The following is a 26612-nucleotide window of genomic DNA, read 5'->3' as shown; positions in this document are numbered from 1 at the left end:
TTTCTTCACACAATCTAGTCAACCTGTGGAACTCTTTGCCAGATGATGTTAAGGCCAAAACTATAAGAGGGGTCAAAAAAAGAACTAGAGAAGTTCATGGAGGATAGGTCCATCAATGGCTATTAGCCAGGATGGGCAGGGATGCAAAACCATGCTCTGAAGTGTCCCTAGCCTCTGTTTGCCAGAAGCTGGGAATGGGAGAAATAGTGTGATTATGAATGACTGGAAAACTAGTGAGATTATAGTACCACAAGAAATTGAAACATAAGCAGTTAAGGGAGGGTAGGGAGAGAGAGATTTTTAGTCAGGCTCTTCTGAACAAGATTTTTGTTCATTTTTGTTAATATCCATTTAACTCATTAACTCTGTAAATTCAAGCAATAAGTTTCAGTCCAGAGACTCTCTCTGACTGTAAATTTATACAGCACCTGCCATAAACTGAGCGCCTAATCCTGATGGGGATATCTGAGAACCACTGTAAGGTAAATATTAAAAATATATAATAAATCAAAACCCTGAGACACACTTGGGACAAAAGAGTTTTGTTTTTAACAAAGAGACTCAGCATCCCTAACCTCTTGACATTCCTCATACTTTTAAGATACATCAGGCAATAAAAACTTTTTTTTAAAGTTTCAGAACTTTTTAAATATCACAGGGAAATGTAAACAGGGAGGCTAGCAAAGAGGAGCAGATCAGCGATAAGACTACCATGATACCAACTGGCTAAGCAGCAGTTCTGCAGAAAAGGACCTGGGGATTACAGTGGATGAGAAGCTGGATATGAGGCAGCAGTGTTCCCTTGTTGCCAGGAAAGCTAACAGCATTTTGGGCTGCATTAGTAGGAGCATTGCCAGCAGATCGACGGAAGTGATTATTGCCCTCTATTCGGCACTCGTGAGGCCGCATCTGGAGTACTGCGTCCAGTTTTGGGCCCCCCACTACAGAAAGGATGTGGACAAATTGGAGTGAGTCCAGCGGAGGGCAACGAAAATGATCAGGGGACTGGGGCGCATGACTTATAAGGAGAGGCTGAGGGAACTGGGCTTATTTAGTCCGCAGAAGAGAAGAGTAAGGGGGGATTTGATAGCAATCTTCAACTACCTGAAGGGGGGTTCCAAAGAGGATGGAGCTCGGCTGTTCTCAGGGGTGGCAGATGACAGAACAAGGAGCAATGGTCTCAAGTTGCAGTGGGGGAGGTCTAAGTTGGATATTAGGAAAAACTATTTCATTAGGAGGGTGGTGAAGCCCTGGAATGGGTTACCTAGGGAGGTGGTGGAATCTCCATCCTTAGAGGTGTAAAAGGAGAATGAATTATATTGAAATTATAATTCATTAAAGAAATGCTACTTGAAGGGTTTGTTGAAATATAGTTGTCAGGAAGAGAAACATTAAGGAGTGTGAGACAATGGGTCCTCAAACTAATTAACTTAGAGCTCCTACTGAGCTAGGAGATTGGTAAATGTTAGTGTGCAAGTAAGATATGTATGTATATTTGTCAGTTTCTGCTTTCTTTTGTCTCTTATGTTAAATTGGCTTTGGCTTAGCTGTATAAATAAGTTATCTTGAGCCTCAGAGAGGGGCTCACATCTGGGTGCATTAGCAAAGCGTTTTGCTAATAAACAGAGTGGTCTGACAAATTATGTGAGTCCTGAATCTGACTTTGACAGAGGTTGTTAAGGCCCGGCTTGACAAAGTCCTGGCTGGGATGCTTTAGTTGGGGTTGGTCCTGCTTTGAGCAGGGGGTTGGACAAGATGGCCTCCTGAGGTCTCTTCCAACCCTGATATTCTATGATACTAGTAAACAGAGCAGTGCAAACTAACCCCTAATAGAAGGTTGAAGTTTCTGTCCTGCTTTTCCCCACAAGACAAACGACAATACAAATAATTGGAGAGCTAAGATGTGTACGGAGAGACTGGCTATTCAGACATCTCTAATATTCAGAACTGTAATAGCACAGCAAATGCATCATTCCTGCTATAATACTGGAAAAATGAAGGCCATTCTTGGTAAATGATCATGCATGTAGGGTTCACTGTTTCTCTTATACCTCCATTTGTTTTCACCATAACTTGTCCTAAAAAATATATACCTTGAGTCCTATCAATACCTCATGGGAGCACTGACCAAGATATTTTTAAAATAAAGTATAACAAGGATCATGGAATACTTGTTCTACTAATGCCACGAGGAAAGAAATGCTGACAAAAAACAAGAAAAATTATATGATTTTTTTTTAAAAAAAAGTATACAGTGATCTTATTCCAAATCTGTGTAGATTACTAATCACAGTGAGCCAGAGCATGTCCTGATCAGACAGACCTGTCCACTGAAGAGAAGGTCTCAGACAGACCTGTCCAGAGAAGAGAGACGGAAGAATGCCACTTCCATGGCAGAACCCCTATTTCAAAAATTCTACTAGTTACATATATCAGAGGGGAAAATTGATCATTTTTGTAATGAAAAGAATTGCTCATTTATTATGAATTCCTTTAGCATATTTCAAATTTTTACATTTTTGAAAAACAAATGCTCAGAATAAATATTTTAGAAATAATATCAGACAAGGGACCTCTTGGACATATTTCATCATTTCAAAATATGCACTTTACACATGTGAAAATGTATCAAAGCCACAAATGCTTTGGTCAAGAAGCTTCACCCTTCTTGAATTGACTGATGATATCATATGTTCTAGAAATATTTTTATCATTTGGCATGCTGCTAAGCACCATATGGCACAGCACACTGACAAGTGAAAAAGGACTAGTTTTAAATATATATATTTTTTAAAAAGTTATACTTCTATAGAAGTATGAAGATATAGGCACAAATTCTGTAACTCTGTTACAGTACAAGGAGACCATTAGGAAAGGTAAGAATTTTGAGCCCATTCAAAATCAAAAATTAAATTACAAAATTAAACCATAAAGGTAGCTTAAACAAGGGATAAAACATTTTAGGAGTAATCTGAATTGAACGTAACAATTACCTTCTCACTCACTATTTAACACTCCTTTCACTAAGCCCTGCAGTTACTGTAATACTGACATATTAACCCTTCCCTGGACAAAAGAAGAGTAATTGGGCTTTGTGTAGGAAACTCCATAGGGAACAGACAATGACAAAATCCACCTCCAGTTTGGAAACAGCCCCTTTGAATTTACTATTCCTGCTTTTGGGTTGGAACAGTAGTCACTGCCGCTGCCCCTATTTAGGAAATTTCAGTGAACATAAGAACGGCCATACTGGGTCAGAACAAAGGTCCATTTAGCCCAGTATCCCGTCTACTGACAGTGGCCAATGCCAGGTGCTTCAGAGAGAATTAACAGAACAGTTAATCATCAAATGATCCATGCCTTGTCACTGTGACATTGCACCGCATAATGGTTTATAGAAATATGCTTATGAGTGTAAATATGATTTAACTGGAATATGTTTTATGCTAGATATGCCATGTAACATATCTTTGCAAAGGTTATGTTCTACTAAATGTATTCATCCTATTCGTATGCATATATCATTTTTATATCTAAAGTTATGAGAGTTGGCTCTAAGCTTGTATCTAAAGCGTTTGCTGTAGGAAGCACACAAGGCAGATTTGGTCAACATAATGTGAAGGGGTTATTCAAGTAATTGGGAGTACTTAGCTAACAACGGACCTTGAGAGATGCCAATCCACATCTGAGATTTCCTGGGAACGTTCAAACTAACTTGTAAACAAGAGCATTGGCCTGTAAAGAACTGAGTCATGCATGGACATGTGATTTGCCCATGTGACTCCAAAACTCCACAGTATGCATCCGATGAAGTGAGCTGTAGCTCACGAAAGCTCATGCTCAAATAAATTGGTCAGTCTCTAAGGTGCCACAAGTACTCCTTTTCATCTTGTAGCTGTGATTCTGCACAGGAAAACGGAAGGGGTTTCCACCCACAAAAGAAAGACTATATAAGACCCTGGGAAACCCCTCGATTTTGTCTTCAACTGGCTCAGAAGATAGCCTCTCCACCCCAAAGAGATGTCTGTAAGAAACTGGAACAAAGGACAATAACTACAGGATTGTGAGTGATTGCTGGACCTGGACTAGGAAGGAGTCTAGTTTGTCAAAGAAGCTAACTGGAACATCTCTGAGGATGAGATTTACCTGCATTTAGTTTCCTACTGTATTAGGCTTAGACATGCATGTTTTGTTTTATTTTGCTTGGTAATTTACTCTGTTCTGTCTGTTATTACTTGGAACCACTTAAATCCTACTTTTTATATTTAATAAAATCACTTTTTACTTATTAATTAATCCAGAGTAAGTATTAATACCTGGGGGAGCAAACAGCTGTACATCTCTCTATCAGTGTTATAGAGAGTGAACCATTTATGAGTTTACCCTGTATAAGCTTTATACAGAGTAAAATGGATTTATTTGGGGTTTGGATCCCATTGGGAGCTGGGTATCTTGGTGTTGGGAGACAGGAGCACTTCTTAAGCTGCTTTCAGTTAAGCCTGCAGCTTTTGGGGGACGTGGTTCAGAGCTGGGTCTGTGTTTGTAGCAGGCTAGTGTATCTGACACAACCAGGCAGGGCACTGAAGTTCCAAGCTGCCAGGGAAAATGGGCTTAGAGGTACTCTCAGCACATCAAGTAGCAGTTCCCAAGGGGGTTTCCGTGACCCAGCCTGTCACAGTCGCCCATTCCCAATGCAGCCACATAAGCACAAATCAAAAAGCCCCTTCTTCAAGGACCCAGATTAAGACATAGGCACTACAGGCCTGTGTTCAGGGCTTTGGCTCCTGGAGTCTGGTGATAACATCAGAATCTCAACTTTAAATTTTTAAAAAATTGAGTTTCTAGCACTCATGTCGGTGAAGAAATGTTCAAAACCATGACTATGCATAACCATCACAGGGGTGTTTGCAGAATGCCCAAAATAATAGCTCTGAGAGGTGCAGATCACCCCCTTTACATTAACTCCGAAACCTGTCACTCTGGCAGTCTCCACAAATACCATTGCAGCAAAGAACTGCGTGTGACCCTTTCTGCCACCACCCCACTGTGGTTCTTCCAGAACACTGAGGGTAGGTGAGGGCAGTCTTCACTCTTCTGGAACACAACCCAGCCCACTTAACATCAGAGAGCCGTGGCTGGGGGAGCCGGAGGACTTCATCATGCCCAGAATGGAGTTATGGTGGGCCCCCATCAGATGGTTATTTTGTGGGTGACCCCTGCCACTGTCACTTCAGGTAAGGTTGGGGCTATGGCATGGGAACAGGACCACAAGAGGCCCTTAGAGTGGTGAGACAAAGTGCCTGGATTGCATTAATCTAGCCCTATTTCTCCATGGCAGTCTAAACTGGACGAGCACAAAGTCCCTCCTGTCCCCTCCCAGTGCACAACGAGGCAGAAGTTCCCGTAAGCAGCAATTTTGCCTGTGCCACCCCTGTGGATAAGCACCACAGAACTCTTGTGCTGGCCCTCAGCCCTGGGTGAATCCCATTCTTAGAGAGATTCTTACAACCTATCCTGGAAAACAATCCCTCACTCTCACGGACCTTGGGAGGCAGGCCAGTCCTCGCTTACAGACAGCCCCCCAACCTGAAGCAAATACCCACCAGCAACTACACACCACACCACCAATCCCTGTAGAAAACCTCATTACCTACTCTGTCCCCATATCTACTCTAGCAACACCATCAGAGGACCCAACCACATCAGCCACACCATCAGAGGCTCATTCACCTGCACATCTACTAATGTTATATATGCCATTATGTGCCAGCAAAGCCCCTCTGCCACGTACATTGGCCAAACCGGATAGTCCCAATGTAAAAGAATAAATGGACACAAATCGGACATCAGGAACGGTAACATACAAAAGCCAGTAGGAGAACACTTCAATCTTCCTGGACATTCTATAACAGATTTGAAAGTAGCTATACTTGAACAAAAAAAACTTCAGAAACAGACTTCAAAGAGAAACAGCAGAACTAAAATTCATTTGCAAATTTAACACCATTAATTTGGGCTTGAATAGGGACTGGGAGTGGCTGGCTTATTACAAAACCAGCTTTGCCTCTCCTGGAATTGACACCTCCTCATCTATTATTGGGAGTGGACTACATCCACCCTGATCGAATTGGCCCTGTCTGTGAGGTAACTCCCTTCCCTTCATGTGTCAGTATATAATGCCTGCATCTGTAATTTCACTCCATGCATCTGAAGAAGTGGGTGTTTTACCCATGAAAGCTTATGCCCAAATAAATCTGTTAGTCTTTAAGGTGCCATCAGACTCCTTGTTGTTTTTGTGGATACAGACTAACACGGCTGTCCCTCTGATATTCTTAGAGAGGGTTGTTAAAATTGCAGATGTACCAAAATGTCTGGAATTAATTCACATAGTCACATTTAATTGTTCTTTATAAATGGCAGGTCAATCAATATCTCTAGTTCTTTCAGCATTAGAGGGGATGCAACCTGTTGCTTTCTTTAAGAAAATGCGCCAGTTTAAAAGAACCATGTAGTCATTTGGCCTTAATGCACATGCAGAACATTTTTCCTCTTCTATTTTTCATTATTTTGGATTAAATGACATTATCAACAGAGTGAAGCAGTGTACTGGATATTTAATTAAAGAGATAGGACATGTTCACTCTCAAGGTAGAGAGGAGGGCTGTTCTCTTTTGACAAGCGAACATTTTAAGGTGAACTACAAAGCAAAACTGAAAACCGAGTTAAGCACAGATTTTTGTTCAGAATGCCCCTACTCACAAGGCTATAGGGGACATTCAGCACAAGTAGTTGACTTAATATTTTCAGAATTTTCTTTTCTTGTTGGGAAATCTTCTTGGCACTTCCTAGTATGTGACATCATAAATGCCAGGAAGTCTCAATGCAACCCAGGCACTCTGTGTACAGTATCTGTGATGTGCAAGAGTGAGGCATTCCAGAAATATGTTTAGAGAGCCAGCAAGTATAAGGTATAATAAAATTAATAATTATATCACCACCACCATTAGGTCCTTCTCTTCATTGGTCAGCTACTACTGCAATTGCTCCCTTTACTCTTAATAACTACCCATTTTAGGCAGATAATATTATGCTGTACATATCTTTTGAAAGCTTTAATGATTCCTTCCTATCCATCCCCTCCAACTTGATCAAGTAAACACAATTCCTCCACTAAAAAGAGTATTTTCCAACATGTTCACATCTATCACCTCTCTCTAGCCTCAGACCTCTTATTTCCCTCAAAAAAATGTCTAATGTTTGTATTCTCGCCAACTCTGAACAAACTTCTTCTTCCACATATTCCATGTCTGAAAATGTACCATTACCTCCACAACACTCTTGTGCATGTATGTCAATATGTCGACTCCTCCACTACTCAAATCCTCATTCAGACCTTCATCTCCTCTTTCCTTGATCTTGCAACTGTTAAAACTTCCATTGACTTCATTCAGTATTGTGGGATTCTAGCCATGCATAAAAGTCAATGAGGGATGTGTGGTTAAAACACCATGCAATGCTTTGAAAATTTAGAGTTATATATTAGTGCCACAAAAACATACCCCTCTGATTTCTAACAAAGTTAAAAACACAGCAATAAAGAACGTTAGCTAAACAAACCCACTCTAGTAGTTGATTTGAATGCTAACTAATTTTTATAGTTACAGTTTCTTGAGGTACTAAAATCAAACTGACAAAGCCATTTGTTTTCCCTGCCATAAAGTCAGATAAATCACAGATTATACAGGTTTGAAAATTTGTGTAGGATACATAATAATACTTACACAACAATGCTGAACAGAGGGAGAAGTGTTCCTGTCCCGGGGGGGAAAAAAAAAAACACGACCAGCCACCCCATCAAACGATGCCACTCCCTTGAGGGTGTTGGTAGAGAAGGAAAAAAATAGTTTATAACTGATGTCTTTTCATGAAAGCTTGAGGTTACAGACACCTTTTGCATCATATGTTCCCAACGTCATGTATCGTCTGTATTTATTGGTGGATCATGGAAAGATAGCCATGAATGGGCACAGAGAAACTGGTAAGCTAGGGAAGAAGGCTGGAATAAGGGTTAGCTTCCAAAAAATGAATCTAACTTATTTTGATGTTATGGGGCACTCACACTAGCTTTATCTACATCTTGTAGTAATTTTGTCCAGCAAAAAGAATTATGAGAAAAAGAAGGTATGACAAACCAAGCTCTAGTGAACTTCTTTGTTTCAAATTTCTACTAATTTCAAATAATTTTGGCAGTAATTATTGCAAATCATTTTAAATACCTTGGAAATGAAATTACTCTAATATTTATGTACTATAACCTTTTATTTTGAACCACTAGAAGACTAACTATGTCAATAATCTTCTATTCCCCCTGCTCCTTGGAAGTTCTTTATTTTTCACTCCTGACAAAGTCCTAAAGATTCCATCACACATCAAAAACCAACACTCTGCTCAACTTTGAGGTAAGCATCACTAGTAACATCCTCCTCACCAAGGAAGAGCTTTCTTAACCAGCCAGAGGAGGAATCACTGTTAAGCAAAGTGAGCTGTTCTCTATACCACAGGAGATGTACATGCTGGGCTTGATTCTAATTACTGATGTAAATCAGGTATAACTCTGCTGAAGACAATGGAGCAGTTGAGGTCAATGGGGGTACAGCAACGTTAAAACTGTTGTAAGTGAAATCAGAACCAGGCTTTTTGTCTCTACAGCACTCCTAACAGTGACAAAGAGGCAGAGAGTTAGAATGATTTAGATAAGCTTTTTAGAGAGAGCTGTGTGCCAGGTACCTCCATCTGAATAATAGCAATTTACATGGGTTGTTAGGTATCAGAAAATAACAGACATCTCTCAAGTCCTTATGAATCATCCTACACTTTAAACAGAGTTTAATAACTTCAAAGGGACATATACAGTGTATATAGTATACATCACTCCTGAACTTTCCAAGCACTTTAAATGTTCACAACTAAAAACTAATGTTTTCATTGAGGCTTTTGTCTACACCAGTGGTTCCCAAACTTGTTCCACTGCTCGTGCAGGGAAAGCCCCTGGCGCGCCAGGCCGGTTTGTTTACCTGCCACGTCCGCAGGTTCGGCCAATCATGACTCCCAGTGGCTGCAGTTTGCTGCTCCAGGCCAATGGGAGCAGCGGAACAAGTTTGGGAACCACTGGTCTACACATTAGGAATTTTAGCCACCAACCTACAAGCACCCCAAGCCTCCTCCAGCTGCAGGAACCTCTGGGTGCTGCACCGAAGCTTCCTGCAGCAGGGGGAGGCACTCAGAGGTGAATCTGATCTCCTCTCCTCCCCCGAGGAGGAGCATGCAAGGGAAGGACAAGTCCTGTCCCTCCCCAGCCCAGCCAGGACTTGCAACTAGGAGCACCCTGGCTGAGGCGCTCCCAGAAGCAAGGGGGAGATCAGATTTCATGGGGAAGGGCTTATTTTAATTTCATGGTCTGTGACACGTTTTTCACGGCCGTGAAATTGGTAGGACCCTGTTTATGAGTTCCCTGATGGATCCTTTATGGCTCAATATGCTCCCATCACACATAAATCATCTCTGGGAGTAACCCAAGTCATTTTAATCTCATCTTGTCTCCCCAGCTAGCCTCTCTTCTGTCTCCAGATCTTCAATTTTGCAGTATAAGAAACTAAATTTTGATCCTTAAACTAAATCCTAGTTTAACTTTCTAGTCTAAACTTAATCTTCTAGAACTGTACAGCTATCATCTTCTAGCTTGGCTGCAGTTCTCATGTTTTAGCTGGGCAGTTTTTCTAAAGTAAAGTTTAGATTAGAAAGTAAAACCAGCTGATTTAAGGCTTATATTTCAGTTTCTCACACTATAAAATTAGGATGGGTGAAAGACAGAAGTATAGAAAAAAAGTAGAGGAAGAGGATTTCTCCATCACCCTGACTGCCTATCAGTTGTAGTTGGTAGCCTTTTCTGTTGAATTTGAATTTCATCTTGTTGATTCAGACTAATTCTCCAATTTGTCAAGATCATTTTAATTTCTAATAGTGTCCTCTAAAATGCTTGCAACCCATCCTTCCCAACTTTGTGTCATCTTCAAATTTTATAAGCATACTCTTCACTCCATTATCGTAATCATTAATGAAATTAATTACGATTACAAATTGTTTACAGCTGCTTACAAATTGTTTAATAATTTGTTCCAGTACTTTTCTAGGTATTGAAGTTAGACTGACTGGTTTATAATTCCCCAGGTCCTCTTTGTTCCCACTTTTAAAGATAGGTACTATTTTGCCCTCTCCAGTCCTCAGGGCCCTCACCCATCCATCATGAGTTACTGAAGATAATCACTAATGCTTCCAAGGTTGCTTCAGCTAGTTCCTAAACTATTGTAGGATGTAGTTCAATCTGGATTCTCCAGAGACCAGCAAACAAAGAAAAGCCTTTTGAATAAAAGCCTGCGTTTTAAGCTGATTCAGAGCTTTCTTCCTGATCCAGAAAATAGACTGATCCCCTGGTCCATAGAAGGCCCCAATCCTTAGAGTGGTTTGGAAGGATTTGGTCTACTGAGGCCTCATAAGACTCTGTGTTTATTCTGACCTGAAGTTCTGATGAATCTGTAATCACAAAGAAACCCCTCAGGTGGGGTTATGTCTGGTGAGCTTTTTATTGTTTTTAATGGTTTTGTCTGTAATGCTTTTTAATCTTAATAATAGGTAGGCTTGCTTAGAACAAGATGTCTGGTAACTGTTGACAATCAATCATTCTATTATCAGTCTCTGAAGAGAAAACAAGCAGGTTAGTTTAGGTAGTCACTCTTTGCTGGGAAATACACAGTGAAGGCAGGGAACTGTTTAGCATGCAGATACCCAGGTCAGAAGGGAGAGAGACATGCATCTCCATCCAAGAAAGGTGACAGCCAGGGAGCCAGAAGCCTGAGACTGAGTGTCCTTGCTGGCCCACTGCAGGAAAATACAGGGTCCAGTTGCCCTGAACTATGACAGTACCAACAGGAATATTGAAGTATACGACGTATAGTTAGTAACACACAACAGCAGGCATCCTAATGGATGAACTATATTTGATAGACATGGCACCATTAGTACAGTGTAAAAAATTTGAAATACATTATACAGTGCTCATATAGAACTTTAAGCTCTAATTACTGGTGACTTTTAAATTACCTCAGCTACACACTAAGAAGGAGTGAAATGAATATACTAAATCTGAAGTATTTAGAAGTATATTTCAAAATATAAAATCCAAGCACTTCAGAAACTTGATAATGAAAAAGGACAAACTTTACTGTAACCAAAATGAGGAGCTTTTGGAAATCATACTTACAGCATAAGATTAGTACTGGATTTTTTTTTTTTTTTTTTTTAAGAACTAGTAACTGCTAGACAATAAGATCATATAATACTGTGGTATTTTCTTTATTCCATAATTAAATTAGAAGTTCCATTAGCCTTGAGAAAAATATCATGATCCAGCAACTCACTTAAGCATCTGCTTAACTTTAAGCGCATGAGTAGTCTCAATGAATTCAGTTAGTCTATTCAAGTGCTTAAAATTAAGCAGTTGCTTAAGCTGGATCAAAGTCTTACAAAGCACTTAAAAACATATTTAGGTAGGGCTCATAATATCTCTATCAAGCAGGCAAATAAACTGACATTTTACAGATGCTGAAAATGAGGTTCAGACAAAGGAAGTAATTTGCTCATGGTCAGACTGTGAGTCAGTGTCAGAAACAAGATTCTCTCTGTCCACACCTAAACCACAAGACTATGACTCCCAGTCAAGTCATTTAACTTCTCAGTGTATGGGATGGTAGAATTCTTAAATCCTCTATACTTTTGGCTTGGGTGAATAATGAATATTAAATATCCCCCTATTACAACATTCAAAGCTGATGCATGGTTGAACTCTGAAGTTCTCGTCTGTTTTCATTCCTTCAAGGCATGTGGCCTCCAGAGAGGCTCATGCTCTTTGGAGTTCCCCATGTCTCTTTTGCAAAACCAAAAAACTTAGTTCAAAACAAAACAATCTGTCAAAGTTTTCTAAAACTGATAAATTTAGCAAAATAAAAAAAGAAGGTGGTCTGATAAAAGATCTCTCACCCACCTTCTCTCTCTAAATTTAGTAAAACAACATACCGAAGTGAATATTTCACTATTTCCTTTCAAAGTCTCTGTATAAATTATAGGACATGGATAAGGAACTTGGGGCAAAATCTTGGCCCCATTGAAGTCTATGGCAAAACTCCCACTGATTTCAATGGGACCAAAATTTCACCCCCATCCTTTATCTATGATACTGCAGTGACTGAGGAGGCATTCTTTAGCAATAAAGAAGTTATAAAATTAAATGGAGGAAGAGGCCTAAAGATTAGGAAATGTCATTTGTACCAGAACCACAAAGTCTGTAGCAATCAAGAGAAGCATGCTCCCATATAAACTGGTGATAAACACATAAATTACAGGAGTGAATGACAAGGAAGCTCCCAAAAAGATCAAGGAAATCTTAAATGTACTGATTTTTGTCTCTGTCTAAAACTGTTGAACACCTGTCTGATCAGTCAATAAGATTTAGCTGATGTCAAGAAGGGCCTGCCATAAAAATGATCAGAATCGTAGAAATCAATGGTACCATGGATGGAAGAGTGGAAGCCATATAGTAGTTTGGTGTTCGAGGAAAAAAGTGGGGGATCTTGAAACTAGTCTTAATAAACTCAGAAAAATAAAAAATCATCATGGAGTAGCTCAAGTCACAATTTCTTGCCACACACAAAAATAAACAAACCCCCCACAAAAAAATGATTACATTAATGCAAAATTACATAATTATTTTTGAGTACCAGCATAGAGCAATTTATAAATGTAGGCACCCTTTGCTAGAGGGGCCTCTGAACTTTATAGGGAGTGTTCCAGGAGAAAAGCCGGTGTGCTGAAATCTAGCCTTAGAGGCTACAACTCCCATGATGCCTTGGAGAAAGAGGGAGAGATTTCCTTGTGCAGGGAGAACAGGCGGTGGACTCCATTTTTGGAAAAGGAGTGAGATTGCTGCTGTGGAGCTCTGCCTGTACCAGGAGCTGCTGCTAGGAAGCCAGAAGCTGCTACTGAGAGCCTGCAGGGGCTCTGATCGAACAGGAAGCCTCAGAGGCTGTTGGTGGCTTCACTGGAGTCAGAGCAGAGACTGTTGCTGTGCCTAGAGCTGACTGAGGTGGGCCTGCAGTGAAGGAACTGTGAGTAATCCCCACTCTGGTTTGGCAAAGTACTTGCAAGGGAAGGGACACAGCAGAGAGACTGAGTCTGAGGAGAAGCAGAGTGATCTTCCCACCGAACCAGGACCCAGAGCTGCTGACATTTGGTGGGGCCAGCTCCAGTCATCAGAGGGGTTGTGCAGCTTGCTGCCTTGGCTGGACTGATACACAGAACCAACAGAGCAGTTTCCAGCTGCAGATCTTCAAGCGCACCCACGCAAGCAAGCCTCTAGAACTCTGAAATCCAGAGGAGTGTACACTCTGGGGTTGGGTAAATGGTGGCAGTGTAAATGCCAGATACGTAAGTTTCATTTATTATTGTATACTATATTTGTTAATTGATTTTACTCAACTGCCCCTTGTGGATTTAAATTAGTAGTGACATATAATCTTAGACTGTTATACCCTGATTTGTTAAATTGTTAAATAAAGGTGTGCTAACTCTAATTTAAGTATATTGGATGTATATTATTTATAATTGGTATTTTTGAGTCACACCCTTGTCACAGATTATAGTATATTATTATTAATTAGAATAACTTTATTCCTGGAGGTTCCCAAGGCACACCGTTGAGTGTGTATGGGGGCCAGCCCGGTGGCGGCACCGCCAATTTTAAATTCCTTTAGGAATAAAGGGACTGCAGCAGAGGGGTGAATAGAGGATTTCCACCTCTCCAACAGCACCATGGGGATACTCAGGATCTTCTTTAATGTGAACAACAATAGGCACACAGGTGAGTGTTGCCTGCTCCCAAGTAACCCAGGGAGGAAAGGGGGGTTACATAAATATTTGCAGATGTTAAAAAAATGTGTTGAAAGAAGATCCATTATAGTCAGGCCCAAAAAGAGCATGTGCAACTCAAACAAACTGAGCTCTGTGTTTAGAGTGGTGGCGGGAGCACTTTCCCACATGTACATTGCTAGATACACTGGTGGTTCCCAACATCCCTCTCTTGTGGCTTAACATTCGCCTGTGGTTTCTTGCTAACACTACTCAAACCCCATAATCCCTTGCAGATGACAAAATTTGTGAGGTCAGGGTCAAACAAGAACCCCTGGGTGGATAACTGATATGCTGGATGAGCAGGCTAATTGGTAGAGGTTGTACAGATTAGGAGTTGTACATCAGGTTGGGTTGTGGGAGGCTTCGCCAGAGTGAGGGCTGACAGAATGTTGTTGTTGAGGGTTTCTCCTCACTCCTCTCCTTCCCCCAACCCTGCACTCTGATTTGGGGTAGCATTGTTTTAAGAAAAGTTGTAGTTCGACTTCTTGGAGCATCTCTTCCCCTCCTCTAAACTAGCTGCTGTTCAGGCACAGAGGGAACAACAAAAGTGAAGACATGAGCATACGGAAGGGAATAGAGAACAGCCAGAGGCTGCAGCGGAAGGGAGGAGCAGGATGCAAACTGAACCATCCACTCACTCTTCTCCTGCAGTGGCTCCTCCTGGATCTAGACATTTGCTAATTTTTTGTTTTGTTTTCTCAGTTGATGGGGTGCAACTGAGAAGTGCTGTAGTAGAAAATAAATGGGAATAGAAGAAGATTAGAGGTGATGGCCATCAATGAGTCACTCATGCCTTTTGACAGCTATGTTAAGATCCAGGTGGAATTACCAGGTGGCTCACCAACAAAGGAACTTAATTTTTTATTGTCATTGTGTCTTTAGAAAGTCCCCTTACAGGTTACAGTGATAGAAGCAATCATCAGAACCCACTCAAATGGAGCACAGGGGGCGGGGTCTCATTAGTCTAGCCTCTCTGCTAAGCAGAACAATGGGAAATGATAAGGACAGGTATTATATATTATAGTGAATTTGGTGAACAGTAAATATCCCAAAAAGGAATGAGTCACTACTCAGAGAACAGAAAGAAAGCATTTCTCAATATCTACTGGCAAACAAGTTGATGTATGGAGCCTGCTGAAAACCAATCACTGATAAACACAGATTTTTAACTTTTATTGAAAAAAAGTTAACAGTACATGACATATGAACTCTATAGTCACATGATAATATAATTATCATTTGAATTACAGTAGCACTCAAAGGCCTAAGTAAGTATAGGGAGCCCTATTATGCTAGGTGCTGTACAAACACAGACTCGGAGAAATTAGAGAAATTCAGAATGCTAAGTAGTGTTTACTGGGCGGGGTGGGAGTAAGCAGGGCAGAGAGTGGTTCTGTCAGCAGGCCCGAGAAGGGAAAATTCCAACTACTATACTCTGCACTGACTTTGCCATGAGCAAGGAAATTTAATCCTCTGGTGGGATATAAATGCATCAGTCCTTCTCCTTGGAGGAAAAACTGGCCACCAATAGGAGTGGGGAAGGAATTTCAGTACGTTGGTGCTTTCTTAGCATTAATTTGGTATTTGTCACAAGTTTATGGAAAAAGAAGCCCTCTGTTGTATTAGTGCTTATTGAGGCTGTAACTCATCCTATACCTGAATACAGGGCTGGAATAGGGGGCCACAGGTGAAAGAGAGGTATTTTGCCATCAAACACACATTAAAGACCCTTTGTCCCTGGCCAATCCTTCCCATGAGGAAGGGGCTCGTTGAAGGATTTCAGCTGAGACGTACATCTCATTGGGCAGGAAACACTGGGGTACTATTCTGGTTTGGGTCCTACTATAGTTACTGTTTGACAGGACTCTAGAGTAATGTTATTACCAAGTAACAAGTATTGGGATTTCCAGTTTCACACAATATACAATGCTGCAGCTATTCACTTAAACCACAGCCATGTGTGGAATTTTTATTCACCAACCTCTTAGTGCCAATGACCAAGATCTTATTCTTGTAGAGCACTACTATCACTAATAATCTAGCACTAAAAGAGTTATATCAGATTCATTTTACATGGTGTGGTGATAGAAACAAACTGACACATCAAATCATTATCTTTTTTCTGTTAACATTTGCAATTGCAAAAAAAAAAATCTTCCTGTTTTCATTTTGATTAAAAACATCTGACATCTTTTAACTGTAATATTAGTCATTTTGCAAGTCATATTCCAACTGTAAATTGTCCATTTGAGTCTCTGTAACTGTTAAGGCACAACTCAAAGGCAAGATAGCACTAGTGTTCCTGGCTCCTAAACAGGAGTCTCAGTAGTATTTACAATAACCCAGACATACTCCAGATACTGTACAAAATAAACTGAACAGTATTTCTAAATGTTTTCACTAAATGAAAATGAGGCCGTGGTTCATCTGGTTCATATTCACACAACCTTAAGTATCTCTGTCTGCATGGCCTCAGTTAAAAAACTGGCAAATCCCAAAAAACCAACAACAAAGAGCTCTGCTTTACACAATGAATAAGGCAATAAACACAAACATTGATCCAAGCTTATGTTTTGGTGAGGAAAAGGGAACAAAGAGCAAATGGTGTCAACTCTTGGTGATTTGACTTGGCAAGCGCTGTTAAATGTCTGAATTATCCAGCCTACATCCAGCAGGAGTCAGTGTAAAATGAAAAATGTTTATTTACAACATCAGCATGCAAAAAGTTACACAGAATATGGCCCTGTTAGCATACAGTGGCATCCAAAAGTATCTTTCATCTTTTTTTTTTTTAAATTAAGTCCCTTTAGCAATTAAAAGACATTCACTCCTTGGGGAGGACTTTACCTCCCACTCAATAAGGGTAATTAACCATTGGAACATTACGGAGGCATGGAGGTACATTCTTCATTACTTGAAGTCTTGAAAACAAGATTGACTATCTTTCTAAAAATATGTCAACACTCTACCACAAATTACTGAGCTTGATGAAGGAACTACCAGCAATGACCTTTGCTATGCACAAAGTAAGACGAGATAGTCACAATGGTCTCTTTTTTGCCTTAAAATCTGAGTCTATTTCTGGAGGAAACTGGGAAGCTGTGTCCTGTTTCTTTAAACTGTACCAAGAAGCCAGACAGGAGGGCAGCGGGGGAAGGTTCAGTGGATTCTCAGTGCTCTCTTTGGAGCTATTATCCTCTCAGCCTGAACAGGAGGGATGCACCTCTTTGGTTTAGGATTTTGATAGTACCAAACTCAGTGGTAAGGCCTAGAATATATTGTATCTGATGTGATTCTGTACAATATCAAAGGAAGTTCAAAAGAATAACACTTTTTTTTCATATTATACTATATATAGTGTACAAGTCTGGCCTAATATCATAGTATTTACTGCACATCAGTACAGTTTCCACTACACATAGTATGACAAACTATATCTTTACAGATTGCAGAAATCAAAAATGCTGACTCATTTACTCATTCTCTTCCCTTGGAAGTGAATCATATTTTTTACAATAAAGTGGCAATATCAAAAGTGCAGTTCTCTACTCACCACAAGCCAGGTATTGTGCAAGCAATTATTGATGTGAGGAGATTATCCAACACAACTGTTAACAATGCTGACACTCCTGAGCATTGACAGCTACCTTAACCCAACCTTCAAGAACATTATATGCAACCAACTATGACATGAACTTAATTATCTTCACTTGGACCTTCAAATGAGTTCTAATTCTGAACTCAGTTTGTTGCACTTCAGTGCCCAGGGATTAATTTGTGCAATTCACACATACTCTGAAGACATTAGCTGTTTAGAAGTACATATATCTTTTTTGTACTGTCATGTACTGTAGGCTAAGCTCCTCTTTCAGATATGGACATGTAACTCCCAATGCAATCAGATTAGCAGTACATGTTTCAAACTTGTATGTGGAAACTAATACTGACCCCAAATATAAGTCTCTCATCCCAGCAATTTCATTCCTATGCTCCATTTTACTATGGTGCAGATTCTCTTGTTCATGATAATTAAAATATCTTAGGTTACCAAAACCCCATTCGTGACTCATCTATGATGCCTGAATTACAAAAAATACCCTTCAATTTCTCCCACATCGTTATATCCACTCCTCTAAAAGGAAGTTTATGTGCAAGAATAGGCATTCAGTATGTGGTAACAGGCCATTACACGCAGACAGGAAAGGCTATTAAACCTGCTTATTGGGAAAGCAGCTTTCACATATCACCACTAAAAACTAACTCTAAAATCTGAAAATTTTTAAAAAAGGAAAAAACAATCCAACCAAGTGGAACAATAAAAAAACTCCCATCATATCGAATACAAACAGAACTATCCAAAGGAACACGGAAGCAGTACAAAGTCCACTGAAAATTCAGCATAGATATTCCAGCTCACAGAAACCAGATCAAACCTGCTTGTGATGTTGTTCTATATCTGTCTTACAAACTGAACCAATACATTTCTATTTTAGAGGCCAACTTAATTCATGGACTCCATTTTTGTTAGTGTAACTGCATTCACAAATAACTGAGTGTATTTTTGCATCTGGAATGAATTAGATGTCTATCTAGTAATATTTTCACCATTAAAAAAAACCAAGTACAACCATTTGTGAAGGCAAAATTGTGCCATCAAAAAAGAACATGGGGTTGGGACCTGGCTGAAAATCAGGGGTGAAATCCTGACCCCAATGAAGTCAATAGGATTTTTGTCATTGACTTCAGTGGGGTCAGGATTCACCCCATGACTTCAAAATCCATGTAAGTGTTGTACTTTTGCATTCAAACTACATAACTACTTGGGGAAGTTACAGAGTTAGCTTCAATCTAGGGTTACACTACAACAGCAATTCATCATGGCTACAATCTACCCCTCCACCAAAGGGGGCCTTCAGAGAGCTAATGAAACCCAGAAAATAGGCAGCACTGACCAGGAAGGGCAGAGAGCTGCACAGCTGGGGAGGTACTGGTTCAGTGCATTCCTACTGCAGCATCTACTGGTGGGACCCCTAGTGGAAAATACAACTGCTCTCCCTAGCAGCTCTGCAGGCGAGGCCAGATAGATAAGGCTGCCTCAGAGATTGTGATTTTCCTCAGAGCACTGCTAGAGAGGCAGAAGTAGGGGAGTCTGGCCGTTGTAACCATACGATCTATGTTTGGGTTTAATTGAATTTTAGGAGTTTCTAATTTTAATTTTTTTTACCAACTACAATTAGAGTTGGTAAAAAATATATAATATAAAATAAATTATTATTAATAATCCAAAAGGCATATAACAAAATTCAAAATTTTGAACATGATCTCATTCAAAGTGTTGAAAAGAAGTCGTTTATCATATTTTCTAAATTTTTTCACTATTTACAAATACTTATCAGAAACACTGACAATATTCATTTACCCAAACCTGGAGTTTTTGGTAAATGAAAAATTGTCAATAATCATTTTGATAATGTTTTTGATATTTTTAAATGAAGATTTAAAAAGGCAACAAAGTTTTTGCAAATAATAAAAAATTTGAACAATGTTAACAAATGACGGTGAGAATTTTGTTTTCAATTAAAACAATCAGCTTTAACTACAAAGTTGTTGTAAGGTTTTGGCCCTTAAATTAATGATCAAGCTCACTATCAAGCTTAACTCCAGTTTCATAATTTTTTTGTCCATGATATTTTAAAGGGCTCTACTCCCTGTTTACTGTATTTTTAATACCAGTCAAAGTTGTAAAGCTTGGTCCAAAGTTTTTTTTAAATAAGACTTTTGCTGCATTGCATCCTCCTGTACTAAAAGCTTAAAAGTGAGGACAGGAGACGCAAGAAAATTCTGCAACAGTCACTTAGCAAAGGTTTGATGATAGCTCCTGTAAGGGAGGCAGGATTTGGTGAGCTGCAGTAGAGGAGGAGATGTGGACTTCAAATTCTCTGTATCTTGGGGATCCTCAGGGAATGAGAGTTCCAGCTGCACAAAGAAGGGCTGACCCTCCGTGGTGCTGCCTGGCCCATTCTCAGAAGCCATGATGCCACTGATTATCTATGGGTATGTCTACACTACAGCTGAGAGCACAGTTACCAGCTCATGCAGAAAGACACACACTAGCTCTGCTCAAGTTAGTATACTAAAAATAGCAGTGTAGCAGAGCGGCAGCTCAGGCTAGCCAGCCAAGTATGTACCAAGGGGGTCTGGGCAAGTTTTGTACTCAGACAGCTAGCCTAAGCTGCTGCCTATGCTATCCCCAGCTAAACTGCTACTTTTAGTGTGCCAGGTTGAGTGGAGCTAGCACGTTTGTCCATCCGTACTGGGAAGCACACTCCCAGCCTCAGTATAGACATATGTCTTTGAGCGGGACTGCAGGCATGGAGTACAAGGTAGTACCTCAGGGAGTACCCTCAGCTTCTGACAAATATTCACTTGAATGTCTGACAGGTCCCCAGAATAGCATATGTAGAACATCTGCTCCCTGATCCAATTTCTCCCAAGAGACCTGATCCTGCAAAGTTGCAGTATGTTCCCAAGGAGGGAGGAGCATATTACAAAGGGGGCCACTCTCAATTCTCCTTTTTTAACCCCATTTTACTCTTCTTTGTTCCCTTCATATCTGCAAGCAGAGTGGTGGAACTGACCATTTGATCAGAGCCTGATCTAATATTCACTGAAGTCAATGAAGATATTCCCATTAAATTCAGTGGGCACTGGATCAGGCCCACAAAGAGAGAGTGTTTCAGAACATCAGAATATTGCTCAGAAAACTGCAACAAAATTGAAATCTTGGAAGCACAACCATAGCAATTTTTTTCTGATTTGAATTACAAAAAAAGAGAGAGAGAGAGAAAGTACAAGCCGTTAAGAAGGAACAAGATATGTTCTATAAGGGAGCCAAGATATTTTTTTTCCCCCCAACATGTGCCAAACAAAGCAGAAGAAACAGAAGAACTTGGCAACATTCAAAAAGCCAGTTTGTGGAGAAAGGAATAAAGCCAAGCTCCATGTGGTTTAGAAAACAGAAAACTCTTGTACTGCAGGACTCCTGGTCAGCTAAAATTTTCCCAGAAGTGCACAAGGATATTAGTCGAAAAAGTATATTTATCAAGACACATCAGAAGATGATAAATAAAATAACACCAGTGGAACAGTTTACCAAGGGTCATGGTGAATCCTCCACCACTGTGGATGTTTTTTCTAAAAAAGATATACTTTAGGAATTATTTTGGGGAAGTCCTATAACCTGTGTTATACAGGAGATCAGGTCACTAGATGATCACAGTGGTTCCTTGGAATCTCTGAACACCACAACTTTAAATCAGAACTCAAAATCTGTTTAATATTTGAAAAATGTACTGCTCTATTAGAGTGTAATGTCACATATGTTAAGTGTGTTAGACAGGAAACATGGACAAGTGTTAAAGCATGGGATTAGAAGTCACAAGAACTGAGTTCCATTCCTGGCTCTGCCATACACTTGCTGTGCGACACTTCTAAAAGAAAACTGGCAATTCACTTTTGGGATACTGCTTAAATTCATACATGAGATTTTACCCTTTGAGTTACAGAGCTACTGCATTTATGGTAGTCACCACTTGTAGCTTCTACATTTCCCACATCACTATACACTAGGCTGAACCAGTGACAACATACAGAACTGGGAAAAGTCTTCTGTTTTATTTTATAGAAACACATAAATAAGATGAACAGGGTTCAAGACATCCCCACTTGGTCTGGTGCTCTGTCCCTCTCTGGTGGTGGCAGGGTCACCTAGAAATCAATGCGCTACAGCCTGGGCTAAGAGAGATGGGTCTTTTCCACTCAGGCACTAGTCTCTCATGCACTGAGATCCAGAGATCCAAGGTTCAGTCTCGGCTGTTGATGACTTACCCGGGGTGGTGGTGATGATATATAAGCAAATATTTGTATGATTAAGGCAAACAGCTTTAACTAATAAAGCAATTACGTCAGACAGTCAGGGCCGGTGTAACCACTAGGCGAACTAGGCAGCCACCTAGGGCGCCAAGATTTGGGGACACCAAAAAGCAGTGCCCAAATTTTTTTTACACACTATTGCTGGAAAACGAATGAACAACAAAAAGAGACACGTCCTTGAACTTGCATTTTAACTTGTCATTCTCTCGTACATTACAGCTATAGCCTACGCCAGTTCTGCATTGCGGGCACAAGGGTACTGCTTCACTACAGTACAAAGTGGCAATGACGTCATTTTTCTCGTCGCACGCAGCCATTACCCATTCTGACAGGCTGTTTACCATGCTAAGTTTACTAGTTTTCGGAGGTTGTTGACCGAGGCTAACTATTTTTGTTGAGTTGTTTCAGATCTAAGACTTTCGCAATTGCTGCTGCATCATTTTGCTAATACTTTGCGTCAATTGTGTGTGTACGTTAAGTATTTGAGTGTATATGTTTATCATATACGAATATGCATTTGTAGGTTGTTCAAATTTGTCATATTGTCATACAACAACTGACAATATCAGAGTATCCGCCATTCTAATTTTATAAATGTTATTAACAACAATTGGATATTCTAAAGGTAGAATAAAATGTAGTAGATTTTGATATGAAAGAATGAAAGAAGGAAGTATATGTGACTAAAAAGGATGTATTTCCAATTACAATCAACATTGCTTAATTTTAAGGAAAAAAGTCATCTTGATCTCTTAATCAATGTTTACATCAAACAGTTGATGAAATTCAATAGCGACTCGTAGTTAGTAAGTGACATGCATTCTCTATCCTTTACTTTTAATCGTGAACAAGAAAAAAAAACTGATAGGAATAAAATTTCATCAATGTTGCAACAAAGACTTCTTGGGCTATCTACCTTGTCAATAGAACATGACATTGCTCGCAGCATTGACTTGGAGGAACTTGTTTCTAAATTTGCTAAACTGAAAGCACGGAAAAATAAACTCTAAATTATAACGTGTTACTCTGTGACAGTGTATTGTGTATAATGTATGTGATTTATTTTAAGATCCATGCTATGTTGTGCAAAGTGAAAACAACAACAATTGTCAGGTTATTCATTTATTTTCATTAAATATGTAGACTAAATAATGAAATTAATAAATTTTCAAGCCAAAGGTGTATTAATTCTAATGAACAATGCCACGTTATGCAGTATTCATTTTTGAAAGTTTATAATAAGCGATGCTCCGGGGGGAGGGGTGATGGGGGGGCACAAGGTGGAAGTTTCGCCTAGGGTGCAAAATATCCTTGCACCGGCCCTGCAGATAGTACTTCCCATAACAACACAAACCTATGGGGGCAAAAGGAATTGAGCAACATCATAAGCCAAAGTACTTAACCTTAACATCATACAGCTTGATTCTGTTTGTTCATAGAATTGGTATGATGTGGGGGTTTTCCCCCAGAAATAAATTATTATGAATTCCCTGCAATACGGTACACAGGTCACTAACTGGTCAGGGATCTGCTGCTATGCATATCTTGTCCTCCCATTCCCATGAGAGATAGGACGTAAGTGATTATTCCAGCAATTTTGAGTATTCTAGAGAGTCTTTTGTAAGTCATTCAGACACAAGAACCAATACATCATTAGGTAGGAAAACATTATCATCCCCATGTTACAGATGGGGAACTGAGGCACAGAGAGACTAAATGACTTTCCTAAGATGATACATTATATTTGGGACAGAACCAGCAGCAAGCCCAGATCTTCTGAGCCCCAGTCCAATGCCTTTACCAACTGCAAAACCATCCTTCCTAGACCATCCCAGGGAGGAGTACAACAGGAGATGTCATTTCCTGGGGCCTCAGACAAGGAACAGCCAAATCACATTACCAGTGCTTAAGCAGCTGAAGTGGCCATTTCCACTATTATGCCTCCAGCAGGGGAAACAGATTTGTCCCCTTGTATCTGCCCAGGCCCACCAGGCTTAAGATTTGCCCCCTGTGCCTTCTTTCATACCATCCCTTACACTTCAAACAACCACCCAATTACAGTTTGTCAAGTACCTTTATAGATTGCTTAATAAAGACCAATCTATTCTATGAGGCATTCTACCCTTTTCTGTTTGTTTGTTCTGGCTCATGCTTTAAGAATGCCAATCCTTTGGGGCAGGAACATTTGTTTGCTCCACACATTCTGCACACTGTATAATACGGTGTGCTATATATAGGATGGAGGCACCAGTCACAGTGCCATAGTTAAGGCTGAACTGATTTTGTACCGAAATAACAAATTAAAATAATTATCCCTTTATTTTATTAATTTTCTCCAATAAGTAACTGATAAAAGAATAAAGCAAAACAAAGTTCTGTTAGCATTTCCTAAAGGAGAAAGATGGCCAGAGATTCCTATCCAAATTTTGAAAAGACAAAACCAGAATATTGATTTTTAAGTGAAAAAAAATGTTTACAATGAGAAGCTAATAATTTTTGGGTCTTATTTGCAACTAAAAATGACCACTTTTTTTTTTTATTTCCATGGCATTTCCTGTACAAAAATCGGTAAAGCACATATGGATGACTTCTAGAGATTAACAAAGACAAGACAAAGTACAAATTAAAGCAGAACGAAGTAGGTCAAACAAAGTGGGAGGGAAAAAAATAACTGTTGCTAGGTGGCAGTGTACCTTAAGCAAAGAATATTGTAAATCATAGATTCTTGTGAAGTTCATCACTTACTAAGATGCATGTTACTTGTTCCCATAATACCATCCTCCACACCTAGATGAAAAACATAAACCTAGATATACATTAGGCGCAGATCTTTTTTGAGCAGACTGAGAAGCAGCACTGAAAAACTGTTTATGAGACAGATCATTATGCAATATTCTCAAGAGAATAGCTCCACAGTCCTTTTCTAGTTGCTTGAGAACTGAAAACCCAGTGAACTGAGACTGTACAGTTTGAAAAGAGCAGAGATTTGCTTACTGCATTTCATCCAACCATTGTTGAGCTCTAACAGAAAAAGAATGCAGAGAAATAAATTTTAACCACAACTTACATCTTTTCAACATAATAATGAATTCAAGATGTTGAAAAACATAATAAATGCACTGTTTAAAACTAAATTATTTCGTAGTTATTTAAGTAATTTAAATGTTTCTCTTCCCTGCTTAAAACAGAATTAATTAGTCATTAGCTCTATTAATTTTAGGGTGGAGATGGCTAAGACAATAAGAAGTGTGGAGGATGAAATTAACACACAGGTCATGAAAATGTCTATGCATTCAATGCCCTTGCAATAAATAGCATAAAAAGCAAGTTGTTAGGAGAAAGAGATCCCGAGAGCAGAGGTTAGGATACCAGAAAATCTGTCGTTCCTGATGTTTCCTCAAACAGAAAACTACCTTAACATATTGCCTAAATTAGCAGAGTGGTAAAAAAGACAGGCTGATGACATCTCGTGAACTACAATTCACTTGGTAAGAAAGCTGTTAACAGGCTCACAACTTGTCACAAAGAAGGACAAGATGTTCTGGAGACAAAGATGAAATAACTTCTTTTCAGAAATATCTGTCTGGGCTCAGGAAGGTGATCTGTTCGAGAAAGATTTTAGATAAATTTCAGTCTGTTTTTTTGGAGGGAGTCTGAACTAATGAAGAGATTAAGTTGAACACAAATGTGATTCAGGGCACAGTCAAGCTGTAACTGAGGTGGTTAGTAAGAAATGTCCCTGGGGGTAAATATATTCCATAATTACCCACTTTAAGGTTCTTTGAAGCACGGGTTCTGGCCATCACCAGAGACAGTATATTGAATTGGAAGGACCATTGGTCTACTCCAGTATTTCAATTTTTAAATTGCTACATGGTTATGTTCACGTGAGTTACATGTGCTGTATATTTTTTCATTCATCTCAAAGAGTTAACTCTCTAAGGTGCCACAAGTACTCTTTTTCTTTTTGCGAATACAAACTAACACGGCTGCTACTCTAAAGCCTACTGTTGTCTATTAAAATGTCAGCCTTGTTAACTACTTCACAGCCGATCATTTTAGCAGACACATACATCTAATATTTTTAGCCATCATAACATTTCCAGATATCATAGTAGTAAGCATGGTCTTGTCATATTTGCAGCATCAGACCCATAGGTAAGAAATGTTTGTCTCAAGGATTTTAAATTTACATCATTAAGGGCCAGATTCTGTTTACCTTACTTTGGACAGTAATCCCAATGACTTCAGTGGCACTATGCCATGAGTCAGGCAAGCAAGATATGTGCTGTTTAACCTCTTACTTGGATAGATTATCTGCACACAGAGAAGAACAGCTTGAGGAGAAAGAATTAGAAAGCCAATAGTGATTCAATAATTTTATGAAGATAAATGGGAATAATCTTCACAATAAAATGGCAAGTGCCACCGGCTTTTTCCACATTAGAAATGTTTCTGAAGGGGGAGAAATGGGGAAAGAAACGAAGGAAGGAAGAACTCCCTAGAGACAAAAACATTCCTTCCTCAGCAAACTGCCCAGTTCCTCCACAGCAGCCTTTCTTCCTTCCACAACAAGAGATATATCTCTTTGTTGCATGCAGGAGGTAGGGAGCATCATCGGATACTGAAGTTTAACCCAAAATAATATTTGCTGTGACTGA

At 39.6% G+C, this 26612-nt stretch overlaps 1 protein-coding gene across 1 annotated transcript in view; it reads right to left on the bottom strand.

Moving 5' to 3' along the window:
• The window catches only part of CYP7B1 (cytochrome P450 family 7 subfamily B member 1), a 178878-nt gene that overhangs the window by 148674 nt on the left and 3592 nt on the right, over nt 1-26612 (bottom strand). The window lies entirely within an intron of this gene.

This window comes from Natator depressus, chromosome 2 (genome assembly GCF_965152275.1).
Source record: "Natator depressus isolate rNatDep1 chromosome 2, rNatDep2.hap1, whole genome shotgun sequence".
Classification (NCBI taxonomy): Eukaryota; Metazoa; Chordata; order Testudines; family Cheloniidae; genus Natator; species Natator depressus.
Note: the sequence above shows the minus strand (reverse complement) of the source record. Positions and strands in the feature narration are given on the sequence as shown.